Genomic DNA, 16,077 nt, shown 5'->3' on the forward strand with positions numbered 1-16,077 from the left:
GGCCCCTCTCAGTGGTCCTCAGACCTTTACTCAGTGCGGATCGATGCCTCTTATTGTTACGGCTATGGCAGCAATGCCATCGATGCTAATAGCACTTCGCAAACACAGACAAAGCCGGCAATCTGAATGCGGCCAGAAAAAAACCAGAGGACAAAAGACAGGCTAAAAGCTCTAAATGCCGTTTCGAATGCTCCCGCACCCCCGTTAAAGCCCCTCTAAAGTGCAGGGCACCGAGTATTCAATAGTAACACTCGGGAATAATTCCTGGCATTGTGGGTGTGTGAGGGAGGAAATTTCACCTCAGCCCTTCCACAAAGACACGGCAAGTACGCCATGCACGCAGCAGTGGCAGCGTATGAGAGTGATGCTATGCACTGCCTGGAAGCAGGGGGCCTTCCAAGACCGTCTTTCTCACCTCGGCTGCGACGGCCATCCCCACCCTGGGAGAGAGGCGAGTGGCAGAGGATGGGGGAGTGGGCGTTCAGGAGCAGGCATGAGCTTTTGGGCATCCGTGCACACCCTGCCTTTTGTGTACCCTCAGTGTGTGATTCCCTTCCCTGCAAGTGTCCAAGGCCAGCTGAGCAACCTGGTCTAAGTGGGAGGTGTCCCTGCTCACGGCAGGAGTTTGGAACTAAAGGATCTTTGAGATCTCTTCCAATGCAAACCATTCTGTGGCTCCATGATTTTGGACCTGGGTGGAGGGACCAGGGGTGTCAGGAGAGGTGAGGGCAGCACGGATGCCCCAGGCATGGCAGCGGGGCACAGCCCTGGGTTGCTCTGACAGCTACACTGTGCATTTTGGACAGCAGTAGGGAGAGGTGATGGGAATGATGGAGAGTGCAGAGAGAAAAAAACATCACCTAAAAGCTGCTCTCTCAGCTGGAGCACGAAGGCCCTTGCCCACAGTGCCAGGGTGTAAGAGGAGCCAGTACAACCAACCTGCCCAAGGAGCAGCACTGCCATTTGGGTTTTTCCCTCTTTTAACTCTCACCCCACCTCATGGGCAACACTTCCTCACCCCCAACAGTCTCAAGGACACTTTGGACAAAGGTAGATCCTGGCAGCAATGAACCCTGCTGATCTCTGCCAGAGGAACGGCATTGGCCCCTGCTCAGAAGCCCCAAAGGCTCCCATGTTTCTGCAGTTACTGATCTGTCATGACTGGTGAGCTTACTGCTAATGTCCCTGAGGTGCTGCAGCATGGGTGACAGTGTGCAGGGGACAGTCAGAAGCACACAGCCAAACCTCACTGGAAGTACCATCCCCTCCTGTCCCTGCTAACAGCCTGTAGCTATGTGCAGCTGACAGCTTTGCAGCAAACATGCCTTTTTTTCCCTCTCCCATCACCTTTACTGGACTCCCCCATGCTGTAGAGACCAACTCCAGCTGTTGTGGGTCAACCCTGCTCAACTGAGTCAACCTCCTTTTTGCAGCATGGAGTGACCCAAAGTGCCCAGCCCTCCAGATGCCACTATCCTGTGCTGACCTCCGTGCAGCCCCGGGACACTGCAGAGCAGCTCAGCTCACAGCATTGAACATGTTCCTCTTTAAAACCTGCAGGGAATGGCAAGAACATTTGGGTGTCCATCTGTGGGGGCTCATCCCTCAGACAGATGCTCCAGCTCTTTGCCACTGCCATCCTCAGATGATAACGGGCTGTGGCAGATGGTTCCCTTCTGTTGGCAGGAGGCAGGAGTTTATCCCTGCTCTCAGCTCCCTCCTGGAGAGGCAGCACCTGCACACTGCATAAGGGACCTGGGCAGTGGGGAACAGAGCTGCCCCTCAAGGGAGAGACTTGGGACATTCTCGTCTCCTTTGGATGCAGTGCACGTGTCCAGGAATCCCACAATTGGTCTAGGAAGGGCCGAGCTGGCAGGAGGGAGGTGGATTTTAATTACTCCCATTATTATTATCATTCCTTTTCTTTCAGATTTTCACACTTTCCTCGTAACAAGCTGAGCTGAGAAAATCCATGCAAATGCCAGGCAGAGATAAGATGTACCACACCTTGAAGTACTGCCAGCACTGGCTCTGGGAACGCCAGATCGGCTGTCTGCCCCTCCAGCCTCCTCCCTTTGGCAGCAGGGACAGGGGGAGGGTCTGTGCCGGCTCTGCCCCTGCGAATCCAGAGAGGAGGGTACCTCGCACATACCCTGAGCTCGACCAGCAACCAGTTCCTTGATCCTGCCCAGTCCTAACCAGTCCCTGGAGAAGGTACCATAAACTCCTGGCTGCTTAGGACAGGGAGGGGAAGGCCACCCTGATGTCTCGTGCATGCCTTGCACAACACATGGACACAGACGTCCCCTGCCCTCCTCAGCACTGCTGGCAGCAGGACCTGTTCCTGAGGAACCCTTGTTCCTGAGGATGGCTGTTCCACCGGGCTCCTGCAGATGCAGTCAGGGAGAAACGTGCTCCCAGATCACGTTCTCTCTTGGAGGTGGTGACATTTCAGGGTGTGTGGGGGGAGTGGGACGAAGAGGCAAGGCAGGATATTCCTGCTCCCCCTTCCCCACGGCCATCTGGATGTGTGCTGATGCCTCCTCACAGCAGGCTGAGTCAGTCCAGTGGCTTCTCATTATCAGCTGGAGGGAATCCAAATTCTGCATTGTATGGCTGCTCCTCAGTGGAACTGAGGATCCTTATCAAGTATTGTCATAATGCTTTCTGTACTGTCTTGTACTGCTCCCTGCTCTGGTCAGCTTATTGATTTGGAGCAGAATGATCCAAAAATTCTTCAACCACCAGCCATTCACTTGGGACAGCAGTGGCAGGAGCCATAGAACGTCACCCTGGACATGGGCTGGGGCTGTGAGGCCATGGAGGGGAACCCTCCACGGTTCCCCACCACAGCCTCACCTGCTGGAGGCTGCAGGCACGTGGCTGGACCCATCTCCAGCTCTCTGTCCAACTGAAAGGGAGGTGAGAGGTAGGAGATGCTGTGTTCATGCCTTGCATATCTCAAATCATGACATGACCTCCATGAAGCTCTGGAGAACAGGGATAAAGAGCAGAAAAAAAGCCTTTCCGTAGGCCCTCTCAAGCAAGTGCTACTGAAGATTGGGATAAGCTGCTGGCACACACAGTCTGTCCCAGCTGAGCTCCCCCACATCTCTGCCAGGGCACTGTCAGCAGCCCAACCCATTTGAATTCTGGGTGTGGAAATTAGGCCTTTCTATGCAGCGCTCTGGAACAGAGGCCACATGTCCTCATGTCAGCCTGAGTCAAGCACTGATAGCTTGACTGCTCTGTCAAGCAGCCCAAACATGCGGCGTGAAGGGCTGAGGGAAAAGGCTCCATTAAGTTCTTAAGCTCATTGACACATATATAGAAGGTATTAATAATATCAAGCACCTCGGTGCCTATTGTAGCCCACGTTCAGGAGATCAAAGATAATTTCTGGGACAAGGAATTTATGACAGTGACAGCTTTTTAACAGCTTGGTGTAAGAATAGGAGCTGTACAACAGGACAAAGAGCAATGATTAAAGAATTTGGCACAAAGGAGAGAGGGCTTGGAGAGAGCTGTGAGTATGGAGGACAGGAGAGTCCTGTAAATTGCTCACACTGAAAAAGCAAAGGCTGTGCTGGGCATGGAGGACAGGAAGGTGATGTGGGAGCCATCCCGCTGGGGCTGACTCACAGATGTTTGCCAACTAAGAGAAAGGGGTCAGAGTGCCTGGAGGGGATGAAATGGGCTCCTCATCTTAATGTTTAAAAGAAGCTTGGTCCCTGCCTGGTGTGGCAGGCCAAGATGGGCATGGCTCAGCTGGGGCTGCAGCCATACCGGCAAGTAGCATGGGGAGAGGTGATGCTGGGGAGCAGGGGAGGGAGCTGAGCTGCACTGCTGGGCACAGGCCAGGGAGCAAACACATCAGTCAGGGAAAGGGGGGGGTGGGTCTGGCATGGGGCAGGGTAAGGAGGGAGCTCTGCTCCCTGAAGGCCAGAGCTGGAGAAGCAGAAGTAGCAGACCCAGCACCAGGACACTCTCAGGGTGTAATTATTACTAATATCCTCAGTGTTCTTTTGCACACATACGTGCTCCCCTAATGTACACTGCACATGTAAACAGCCTCCTAGTGACATTTGCATGCCCAATTACATCTGCATATAATTGATTTACATGCACAGTTGGAGGGCATTTAAAACACTGGAGCCTGCTTTGCACTTTCTCAGGGCCACCTCCCCGAACCCACGCCAGAGAAAACGCACCTCATGCTGGGGCCAAAGCCCATTCCAGCCCTACAGGGCTGGCGCCATTTGGTGTCCCTCCCTGTGGTGTTGTGCCACGTGCCAAGCAGGATGGGCTCACACCCATGCCCTTTCCTGCATCTCCATCATCTGCAGCGACCCCAAACCCAACCCCAAGCCCAGCCATAGCGGTTGCTGTTTGCTCAGCTCCTGTTATAAGTGACTGGCACCATTCCAAAAAGGATTAAAAGCAGGGAGTGAGAAACATAAAAGCTCATGTAATTATGTGCAAAAAAGCCCCTTAATAATTTATAGAGGGAGAGGGTAAATATCTTCGTGTGTTATTCAAGTGTAGCTCATTGTCCCGTCTGGCTAATACCCAGCGTACACGCATCACAGGCTTTATCCGGGAGGCTGTTTTGCCTTTAATACCTTTCATAAATTATTGAATTTATAAAGAGGAAAGCAGGTGTCATGTCACTCCTATAAACAGCTCGTTAGTTAAAGCTAACGAAGTTGGGGAGCAACAGCTTCCTCCTGCCTTGTCTACCTCCCACCTCGCTGTCTGTGCTGTCACCTGTGATGCAGCACAGACCCTGAGCTGGGGCAGGGGAGTAGCATTTGCCTAAAAAAACGTCTGGCAGCAGATAGATGGCCTGTGGCACCCCTACCTTCTGGCTTTCTGAGCCCTGCTTGTGCCCTCATGGAGGTGTGAGGATGCAGGTATGGAGAGGATCATTTCTTCCATTCCTAGCTTGCCTGCTGCAGAATCATCACCTCCCTGTCACCCGTGGTCTTCTGGGTGTAGCAATGGACCATCAGCTCCTGGGGGTACCTGAGGATGCTCTGGGCACTCTGCTCCTGGCAGGAGGGCTACATGAGGGCGAACTTGAGGGCAGGACAGGGCAGAAGGCAGAGATCTCTATGGCAGGAGGGCTGAGCACAGACCTGTCTCTGCCAGGGGCATCCTCTCACCCCAAAACCCACGCCTGTCCCATTTCCAGCAGCCCAGGGTCAGGATGAGCAGCCCAAAAGCTGCAACTGAGTGCAGGGGATGTGTTTTCAGGCTGGCTTGGGGAAGCACAGCATCTCCCTGGTTTCTGCTGAATGAGGAAGGGTGTTAGAAGGCCGCCTCTAAAAACAGCAGAGGTGTGACTGAGTCAGCAGCACGTGTCTGTGCGAGGGAGTCAGTCCAAGCTCAGGAAAACCAGCGTGTGAGCACGGCCACACAGCCCCCGCTGGGCAGCTGGGCCCCCCCAGGCTGTGCCCTCCACCCCTGCGCTGCGGGACGGAGCTGCTCAGGCAGCAGCTGCTTCGGAGGCTCTGCTTTTGCTTTCACACCCAGGAGAGAGTCATTGAACCCCCACATGCAGCTTCTCCAAATAGAATATATATGCATTAAAGAACAGCCGCAGAAAGGGGAGCCATCAGAAGTATTTTAGACAGTTTCGAGCGAGTGCCAAATCTGGGTGAATAAGCTGAACGCAAAGGACCCACGCGGAAAACGCTGCTGGCAGTGCCAGCATCACGACGGGCACAGCACGGAGACGGGGACGCACAGAGCAACCCAAGCTGTGACTGCCAGCAGTGAGGCACGTCCGAGCCACATGATGAATGCTGGCCCCCTAAGAACACCCAGTAGGGCCTTGCGGGCATGAGGAGAGGGAACTCAAACTATTGATAATCAATTAACTCCTTCAATTACAGCAGCCTAATGAGGTAGCGCCAAGTCAGCTCTAATGAACATCAGTTTAATAGAGGCAGTTCCTCAGGCGCTGGTTTTTGACTCAATCTTTACAAGGTAGGGAACACTGCAAAAGTATCAAGCAATTAATGTCACTAAATGAACATCCGCTCCTGGCTCTCTGCAGAGGCCACAGCTCGTGGGGGGTTGTTGTAGCATGGGGTGTCCCTGACTGCTGGAGAGGTCCAGCCTGTGCCCAGCTGGTCCCCAGCACTGGGATGGGCTGGGAGGCTGCTCTGCTGGCAGCATGGCGCTCGTTTACCTTGGCACGGAGCACACGGTTCCTGGGGATGCTGCCGGATGCGTTAGTTGCTGTAAGATGAAGCGAATGTCACCAGGCCCAGCTCCCCCCTAAAGGCAGCTATTTCTTAGGTTTATTTGGTGACGACAGTGTAAGTGACAAAACAAATGTCACTGCCCGCTGGCCCCGGTGCCTCCCGGGAAACCTGCCGGGTCCCATGTAGTGCAGGGAGAGAAGGGGGGAGTGGAAGAGGGATGCAAAGCACCATCCCTAACATGTGCCTGTCACAGGGGCTGTGCCAGCGCCCCACTGCACCACGGCTTGCAAGGAGGGCCTGGGGAAGCCCCTGCCCAGCAGGACACTGGCAAGCAGGAACTGGGGTGGGGATCCCCAGGAAAGCCAGGATTCCGGAGGTGCCATCCCTTTGGAAGCACAGTGCTGCACCGGACTGTGTTGGGGAGGGATTTACATACTAAGGAGCCTTCAGTGGAGTAAAGACAACCTGACGTCTATTTTGGGTCTCAAAGCCAAAGGCTGTATTTCGAAACTGCTAATCAGGTGAGAATACAGCAAACCCGTGCAGAGCAGAGCTGGGAAGGAGTGGGAGCCTCTGGCTCCTGGCAGCATTCCCCACTCCACAGCAAGGGCCCCATGGCAACGGCCCCCAGCACCCCATCAGCACCCAACAAACTGGGCTGCCAGGGGAAGGGACCCCTGGCTCTCCTGAGGGCTGAACCCCAAACTCCTCCTGCACTAGGTCTGTACAGAGGGGCCCTTTCAGCATCTAAACCTCCATGGCAAGGGACTGCCAGGACCCTGCCTTCACCCAAGGCTGTCCAGAGCTGAACTGAGCTGCTGGAGGGGCACTGGTGGCCCAGCCCCACTCCCCACAGATGGAGCAGATGGAGGGCACAGGCTGGCTCCCTGAGCCCAGGTGTGAGGTGCAGGGGCTGCCTGTGCCTCCGGATGCCGTGGCAGATGGAGGTGGATGTGAACTGCCTGTGCTGCCTGCTGGGACCACACAGGGGCTTGGCCACAGCCTCCCTTCCCTGCTGATGGGCTTGGGAGCAGGCTGGGGGCACGGCGGATGGCTGGAAGGGCTCAAATGACAGGAGCAGCACAGATCAGGTAATTCACCCATGTGGATGTGTCTGTGAAAGCTTCTGGGTCTGAACATTGTTCCCAGGGGGGCAATGTATGGGTAGATAACCTTTGGTCCAGCTTGAGGAGGGTAAAGGGAGAAGACATTCCTGCTCTCTCTGCCATTCCTGGGTAGAGCTGGGCCACACTTCCATGGGAAGAAGGACCCAGGAGACGCAGGATCACTGGTGCTGGTCAGGATAAGCCAGAAAGGAAGTGCAAGGCAGAGGATTGGAGGAAGAAAGAGACACAGGGACGGGTAACAGTCTGCATGCCTGGTAGACCCACACAAAAACCTGAATCTGGGCATCTCCAGTTCCCATGAGCAACTTATCTGAGACCAGTGTAGCCAGCAACAGCCCCCAGCTCTTACCAGTCCAACAGCACTGACTGCAGATGCCAGCCTTGCGGGTATTGAACCCTGTGCCTACAAGGATCTGCACAGATCCCCCTGGCCCTGTCCAGCCTCTGGATGAGCAGGGGGTGCTGGTCCCTTCCAGTCCTCCCAGTGCCCATTCACCCTGCAGTGTGGAGGGGATACAGGGCACTGGCTGTGGCTGGCCTCCCCCAGACCACTTTGTCACCATTCTTAAGGGCCAGAAAAGCTGCTGAGAGTGTCTCGGGAGTGTGAAACACCAGGGGTGATGGGTGCAGGTTGCTGATCTGAAGATGCTCACTGAGCTGCTTTAGTGAAACAGCCACGCAGCTCCAGGCACCGGAGATTATTCTCGTCTCTTTTCTTGTTTGGTCGACTTATTCAAAGACTATTAGTGGATTAACTAAAATTCTTATGATGCTGGAGCAGCATCTTCGCAGGGGTTTACGGAGGTAGAAGGGGCAGCTTTCACGGGCAGCTTTCATGTTACCCTGGAGCACGTCTGCAGCTGGGCGGGCTTGCCAGGGGAACAAGAGGAGGCTCAGAGCCCTGGCAGCAGCCACTCTCTTCTCCAAGCTGGCACTGCTGTTGAGCAACTGTCTGGAGGGCAGCATTGACAGGGGCTGGCAAGCCCTGTGGTCCCTGCTGCTCTCTCTTGTTTGCCTTGCAGCTTCTGAGCTCCATTTCACAGGGAGGGCTTGGGGACACAGAGGACTGAACCCAGGGATGGGGGAAGTCTCTCCACACCTTCTGTTGCTATGTCCTCCTTCCCACAGGTAACTCCCCCACTGGGGGTGTTGCTCTTATAAGCTCTGCTTCTGTGTCCAGAAGGTCCCAGGGCCATGCCCTGGTATCCCCACAACCCACAGACAAACAACCTCACAGCATCCCTTGTTTTCCCAGGCTGCATCGGCGCGTGTGGCAGAGTCTTCCCCCTTCCCACCCCCTCCTCATCAACTGGCAAAGCCCCAGCGGTTTCCCCCAGAGAGCGTGTGGTGAGACACAGCATGAAACAACTGCACATAATTAGAGGATTGAATGGGGTATGGGAGCAGAGCAGGGAGCTTGCAACATCCATAAATAGCTTGTCTTGCCGAGCTGCTTAACTCCTTGCTTGTTCCTGCCAAAGTGCAGACCCCAAAGGGATGGTGCCTGTGCATGAACAGGGGTGGAAAGTTCAGAAGCGTATTTTTAAACCATTCAAGCTGTACTCGAGCTGAGTGATACGTTATTGTCTCTGTGTGTCACTTGAAATATCTTATGAATGCAAGAAATAAAAAAAAGCCACCATTTTGCTTCTCTACACTCCTACCCCTCTGCTTCTACCCAAATAACGTCAGGTTAGAGCTGACAGGTTTAAGGAAAGCACCACAAGCTAAGGCTGCTTAAAAGCAGCATGAAAAGCTCTTCTCTGGAAGGAAGAGCCCCAGCTTGCAGGGCCAGAGGCCAGTGGAACTGGCATCAGGCACAGGTACCTGTGGACAGCAGTGTGCCAGAGCCTGCCAGGAAATATTGGGGTCCCCAAAGCGTCCTCAGCAAGGACAGCAGGGCTGTGTGCCTAGCAGCAGGGGGTTAGGTTGGCTATCAGGAAAAAGCTCTTCACCCAGAAGGTGGTTGGGCACTAGTACAGGCTCCCCAGGGAAGTGGTCACAGCACCAAGCCCGACAGAGTTCAGGAAGCATTTGGACAACACTCTCAGGCACATGGCGTGACTCTGCACAGGGGATGGTCCTGTGCAGGGCCAGGAGCTGGACTCGATGATCCTTGTGGGCCCCTCCCAGCTCAGCACATTTTGTGGTTCTGTGACTCTGGGTCAACTAGTCTTGACTATTGTCCCGTAAGAACAAGGGACTTACTCTGCTACCCCACCCTGGGTCTGTGTAGAATGGCATCACCTCCGTTCTGCCCATCCTGAGCTCTGCGGCCTCTCTGGGTGGCTGGCACTTGGTGACAGTGACAGTCCTCAGTCCCTGGGTCTGGCAGCCAGCCCCAAGCTGTGGTTGGAGACAGGCATCCTGAAGAGCCTGACAAACAGGTGGAGCCATGGTGAGATGCAGCGGGACAGAGGGAAAACAAACCAGAAACTCACTGGGAAATCATTTTTCTCCTAAATGGGGCAGACGTAATTAAGCAGCACGGGCTTTATGAATGATACTAGCTCTGCCTTGAAACACATCATTACCTCTCTCTGTTAGAGCAGTGGTCTTAAATACATATTTCCTCTTCCAGTGCTAGAGGAGAAGGCTCTGTGGCTGGGATGCTGGGATACTTTGCTAATCACCTCTTATTTCACCTAGTGGCAGGGAAGTGCCAAGCTCTGGCTTTCCTGCACACACACCTCTGCTCCAAATCACTGATGGGCACTCTCCCCTTCCTCTCCTCTCTGCCACCACCGATACCAGAGGGAAGGATGGCGCTGAACCTGCTTCTTCCAGCCCCAGAGGGTTTGAGCCTCTCTGTGCCAAACCTGCCTGGCATCCCAGTGCAAGAGGTCACCCCAAGCCCCTCTACCCAAGCTATGTGAGCCCCTCACCATTTTGTTTTCCTTGTTTTACAGAACCTGGGGGGATGAGATATTTCACTGACTGCTGACCCAAGTTGGTTTCCCCCATCTGGCACCCTCTGCACCCAGCAGGGTCAGGGTGTTCCTCTCAGTTTGGTACAATTTGGACCTTCCTGTTCCCAGATGACTCCCCCAGCCTATGCCATGTCTGCCATGAGTGCTCACTGCAATGGATTAGAGAGACTCGAGCAAGAACGAAGGGCTTTTGTACTAGAAATTGAAAGTTGATGGAGTGTGTCACAGGAAAATGACAACAACCTACTGTACCTCGAAAGACAATTATTTTTCCCTCATTGGAAGTGATTGAATTTCTCCATCAGTGACACTACCAACATCGTTGACACCAATAGCTCTCTTATGGAAAGGCTCTTTCCCAGCTGAACACCTGAATTTTCTTACACCTGCCCTCTCCTCCCTTACCTGCTCTGTTTCCTGTGCTTTGGCAGGATGTGCTCAGCTCACAGCCAGTATAGGGATCACCCTCAGCTAGGTATGCTCTCCTTCCCCATCCCTGCACTACTGCAGACCCTTGCTTCCCTCAGCTCTGCTCCTCTGGACTAATTCCGAATATTCTGTGCTTCTGTGAATGTGGCAGGACTGGAAACCACAAAATTAAATTACATTGCTTCACTGTGATTAGCCATGGAAGCATCACAGTACTGGGGCTGTGCTCAGTGTCTGATACAGGTACTCACACTGGCAAAAAGAAAGAGCTGGGAGGCATGGTGACCTTTCTAGAGATGGGGAAAAGGGTCAGGCAGCACCTCCAACTGCTGTGGGATTGGAGTGTTGGATAGCACCCTGGAGAGCCTGCTCTCCCTGCAGACCTGGAACACCCTGTCATGGACACTTGTGCTGGAGGCTGGCACATCACACTCTGCAGCCACATCTCACCCCAGGGTGAAAGGTACAGCCAAAAGCCCCTTCTCTGAGTGATTTTGGCCCAGAATCTGGAGTAGTACCCAGTAGTACCCCAAGGGCTTTGGGGTAGGTTCCTGTGTGTGTCTGGGGCACAGCTGTGCTTTCCACAGGCTCCTTCCCATTCCCAAGGTGCTTCCTCCGCAACCCAGCCTGAGTTACTCCCTGCTGGCAGAGGGCCAACCTGATTTATTGAGATACATGAACTAATGAACGAGCCACAGTGAAGCACCAGGAGCCTGCTACATCCCACTGCATCCACCTGCACTGTGAGCTGTGCAAGGCTCCTTACAAACCTTGTCCTTCTCCCAGCAAAGACCAAACCCTGAAAACCTGGGGAGTGCAGGAGGGTGCCACCACCCCACACGGGGGGACAGGGGTGGCAGCCGGGACTATGTCCACGCTGTGCAGGGTGAAAATCCCACCGGGAAGGATCGGGAGGGCAATGGCAGGTCGGGATGAGTGGTGAGGCTGGCGCAGGCAGGACATCACCCCGCCCCGCTCCGTGGGCGCCACGCGAGCCAGGATTGAGGAACGCGCACACTCCGGTGGCGTTCGGAGCCCCATATGTTGTGTGGGCTGAGAGCACATATGTTAGATATACACACATCTACGTGTGCCTGCGTATATATATACACAGACATACATGAGAGAGACTATTATAGATACACATTTACATATATAGTCAACACCAGCAATTACTGCGGGATTTTGAAGACAGCAGAATCAGCCCCAGATATCAGAAAATGCCTATCTTTATCCCTGCCCTCCGAGCCTGTGTCTTTGGTTAGGCTGGCGAATGCCACGTGCCAGAGCCCCAGCTGGGGAGGGTGCTGGGGGCAAGCAGGGCTGCCCATCTCCCATACCTGCTCTCTGCACACTGCCCCAGGAAGGAGCAAAGCATCTTCCCTGGCCACGCACAAATCCTACAGCCCAGCAGGGATCTGGGGGGATACATCTGCCCAAACACAGCCTGCATGCATGGACAAGCTGGATGAACTCCTGTATCGCTAATGGAGAGAAAAGGCCTCTCAGGGGCAGGATTAATCTCATTCTAAGGTGGCTGCCTGAGAAAGGTCAGATGAATTTTGCCTGGACGTGCCTTTTTTCTCCCCACTGACTGTAAATGTCATCCAGCCAGTGGGCTCCAAGGCAGGTACCTCCAGAGAGGCCACATGCAGACAGGTAACAGGAACTCAAGTCCATAGTTGCTGCCCTGGATCAACCCTGGTGCTACGCGCATCCACAGGCAGCACAGGGACACAAACCCAGCCCCCAGCTCAGAATCTGAGACCCTGAGATTTCTTCCAGACACACAGCTCAGCTGGTAAAAAGTTCATCTTGGTAAGTGAAACTTTTCCATTCATCGTCTGCTGTAGCCCCAAGCAGCATCACCCAGCTGTAAAGTACTTCAGAGTTGACTCAATGTCACATTTAAGTGCTGGATGCATCAGAATTCAGGATGCTTCAGAAAGGTTATGTAAACCATTACATCAAATCCTGGGAGAGTTATTAAGGTGAGCGGCAGAGCATGGGAGAATGGGTGATTATCTCACAGCAGTGCTGTGGAACCACACCAGCAATGGCCAACAGAAGGATGTAACTCATTTTCCTTACAAGCCCAGTTTTGTTTTCCCCTAATGTGTCTTTAAAAAAAAAAAATCTGTCCACCAAAGAATTCTCTACACTGGAATAGAATTATTCGAGAGAGTCGCCAATTAAGCAGCTAAGGCACTGGGGAGATAAGAAGGTTTGAATGAGGGAAAATTTCTAACTATTGGACAAGTCTCTATTCCCCCTCCCCTTTCTGAAATGTCATATTTCAAATTCAGTGTGGTCTATTAACTCCAAATTTATTTTATTCATCTGAACTTGTGCCTTTGAGGACTTGGGGGAGGCCTGCATGGTTAATTTTGGAGTTATTTGCTATGGACTCTTGAACCTCTCAGAAGTGTGTGGGCTCTCCAGGGAGGTTCTCCAGTTGGCAGAGCTTGTCCTCAAGGACATGAAAGCATCTGCAGGTGCCTGCAATTTTTCAGAGTTTGGAATGGACCCAGCCAGATTGAAAGTGAGGCATCAGGCAGTATAGACACCACCCTCAGCTGGGTACGCTCTCCCTCCCCATCCCCGCACTACTGCAGACCCTTGCTTCCCTCAGCTCTGCATCAGAAGGCATCAGAAGACATTTAGAAATCTTCAGGATCAGCAAATGTATTTTGTAAAGCACGGAGCTGACCTGTTTGTGTTAAATAATGGTAAGAATTTTGTGGGAGCAACACAACTGGGAATTGCAGGCCCAAAGCAGCCAGTTGAAGGACTAACCTTAAGTCAGGAGTCATCACACTGAAAACCTTTGGTGCTGGTGGGATAAAGCAGCCAAGAAATGCTAATTATAACAATACCCCTGAATAACATCCTGCAGCATCCTGCCCAGAATGCTCCCACATGGCAATGCTGCCTCCTCCTTGAAAAGCCACAGAAACCACAGGGAGACAGCCAGAACTGTCTTGTAGAACTCCTAATCCCACAGGATTTATCCCACAGGATTAACACACCCCATCTCCACGCCAGCAGCCTGCATCCACCTCTGGGTGAGCCACTGGGATGTTGCTGCTTCGTGCCCCATCACCAGGGTGAAACGAGGAGCAGATCCCATGGCAGACTGATCCCTAGCACACAGCCCCAGTCCAAAAGCTTCATATTGGAGTCTGGCGATGCAAGGAAATCCATACTGGAGTCTGCACACAGGAATGGGGATGGGGTGTGTGCTGGCAGTCACGGCAGTCCTGGCAGCATCTCCTGCACGGGACACATGGGCTCTGCCTTTCCCAGCCCCTCAGGCAGAGGAGAATGAGGCATCGCTGATTAACTGGGTGGATTCCTGGACCAAACAGGCAGCAGGAGCAGCACCAGGGGTGCCACAATAAGGTTCAGCCCTACGGCTGTTCTGCTGTCACCCCCTCTGGTGGGTTACGACTGCAGCACATGCCATTGGCTTCCCTTTCTCAGTGTGCTCAGTGGTGCGTAGCTGGTGTCAAACACGAGGGCAAGTGACTCACAGTGGCTCTGGCAGCACATGGTCAGTGTCTGGGCTGAGCTGTGTGACAGTCCTGGAGAGCTGTGCCTTTCAGTGCCACTGTACTACTCCTCAGATCCTGAAAGTGCTGCTGTTGAATAACACCTGGACATGGGCTTGGCCCAGCCATGCCCACAGTGAGCTCTTTGGAGGGTGCTGGGGGTCCCAGTCACGTTGTGAGAAGGTGCTGCTATTAGTAACTCACCCAAACCCTTGAAGACGGACATCTTGTCCCCAGAGGTGGCAGGGGACCTCTGCCCATGGGACACATGAAGGAGCATCTAGGCTGGAATCAGCCTCAACCTGCTCTGTGCACAAAAGGAGCCCTGACTCTTGGGCTAACAGCTGGCACCCTTCACTGATGTTAACATTCATTTAAGAAAAATTACAAATACCCCCAACGTGGGCTAATTAGCTAATGACATTATTTTGGCCTGATGTGCCATATAATTAAACAACTAATAAACGGCAAGAGTCCTGTGTTGCTGAGGCTCCTGAGTCAATACCATGCTATTACCACAGTGTAATTGAGTTTACCGAGAACCTCGGCACAGACATCCCAGAGCCCATGCAAGAATGGTATTGAAACAGCCACCAGAGACCCACCTGCTGGATAAAGGAGAAAGAAAAATCTTTTAATCTACAAAACAGCCTGGAGTCACACACAGAGAAGACAAGTTTGTGCTTCACACTGTGGTAAATGCAGTTGCTAGAGGAGGGTACATGCCTCCCAAGAGGGGCTACCTGTGCAAGAGCTGCTCTGGCAGCACAAGAGGCTTCCAGAGCTCCAGGGAGGGTGGGATGAAATGTGGCTTATCCTCACTTCCACAGCAGTGAGGACTTCAAAAAGTCTATTTCTACTTACATTTTGGATGCATTTCTGATGACAGAACCAAAAGGTGCACTGGGGCTACAGAGAGGTCTTAGGTGGCTCAAAGCCTCCTCCTGCAGCCCTCACCTTTGCAGACCAAGTGCCCCAACCTAATACTCTGCTGGTGGGCTGCAGATGGGCCCAGAGCTAGATTTAGGGCTGCAAAACCCTCTTTGAGTTTTTTTAGCGCTAGTAGGAAAGAAGGAGGGGAGTAGGTTGGCAACCAAGCTCTCATTTGAGTCATGAAGCCTCTACAGATGTCTCAGTATTATTTGCTGTCCCTGGGGTGGGGAGGGTGATTTTGAGGTGCTCAGAGGTGATTTTGCTATATGGACATGTTGTCAGGCAATGAACACACAACCTTTGTGCACACACACCCCCCCCCCCCCCCTGAATCCAGGCTCATCTCCCGCGTGCTCCCCTCCCCGCTGCCCTGCTGCCGAGCTCGTGTCCCCAGATGCACCCGCACTCCGGCTCGCCCTCCTCTTTCTCCTCACCTCCCTTCCCTGGCAATGCCAGGCAAGAGCTCCTTCACTTCCTGACCACTTTCAGGCAGAGCCTGAAAGCTTCGCCGGGGCACAGCAGCATCTGTCATCCCAAGGCAGAGGCACAAGGCTCTCACCCCATGCTGCTGTCAGGTCCCTGCATGGCAGGAGCAGGCAGAGCCGAGTCCTGCTGGCAGGCTGAAGGCTCACTGGTCCCGTGGTGGGATCTCCTGGTGACAGTGCAACAGGAGGACAGGGCACTACAAGGGATGGACACGGGGCTGCATAGCCAGGAGCCACAGCAAGACTGGGGACCTGCACCCTTCACACAGGATGGGACAACGGCTGCAGCTCAGTAGGACCAGCTCACATCCAGCACCTGCCTTCCACACTGAAAACAACTAAATGCAGCCCCGACAGAAATGCAGCAGGAGCCTGGGCAGGTAGCCCCATCCCAGGGGTTGCAGCCACAA

This window comes from Coloeus monedula (assembly GCF_965178545.1).
Source record: "Coloeus monedula genome assembly, chromosome: 14".
Lineage (NCBI taxonomy): Eukaryota > Metazoa > Chordata > Aves > Passeriformes > Corvidae > Coloeus > Coloeus monedula.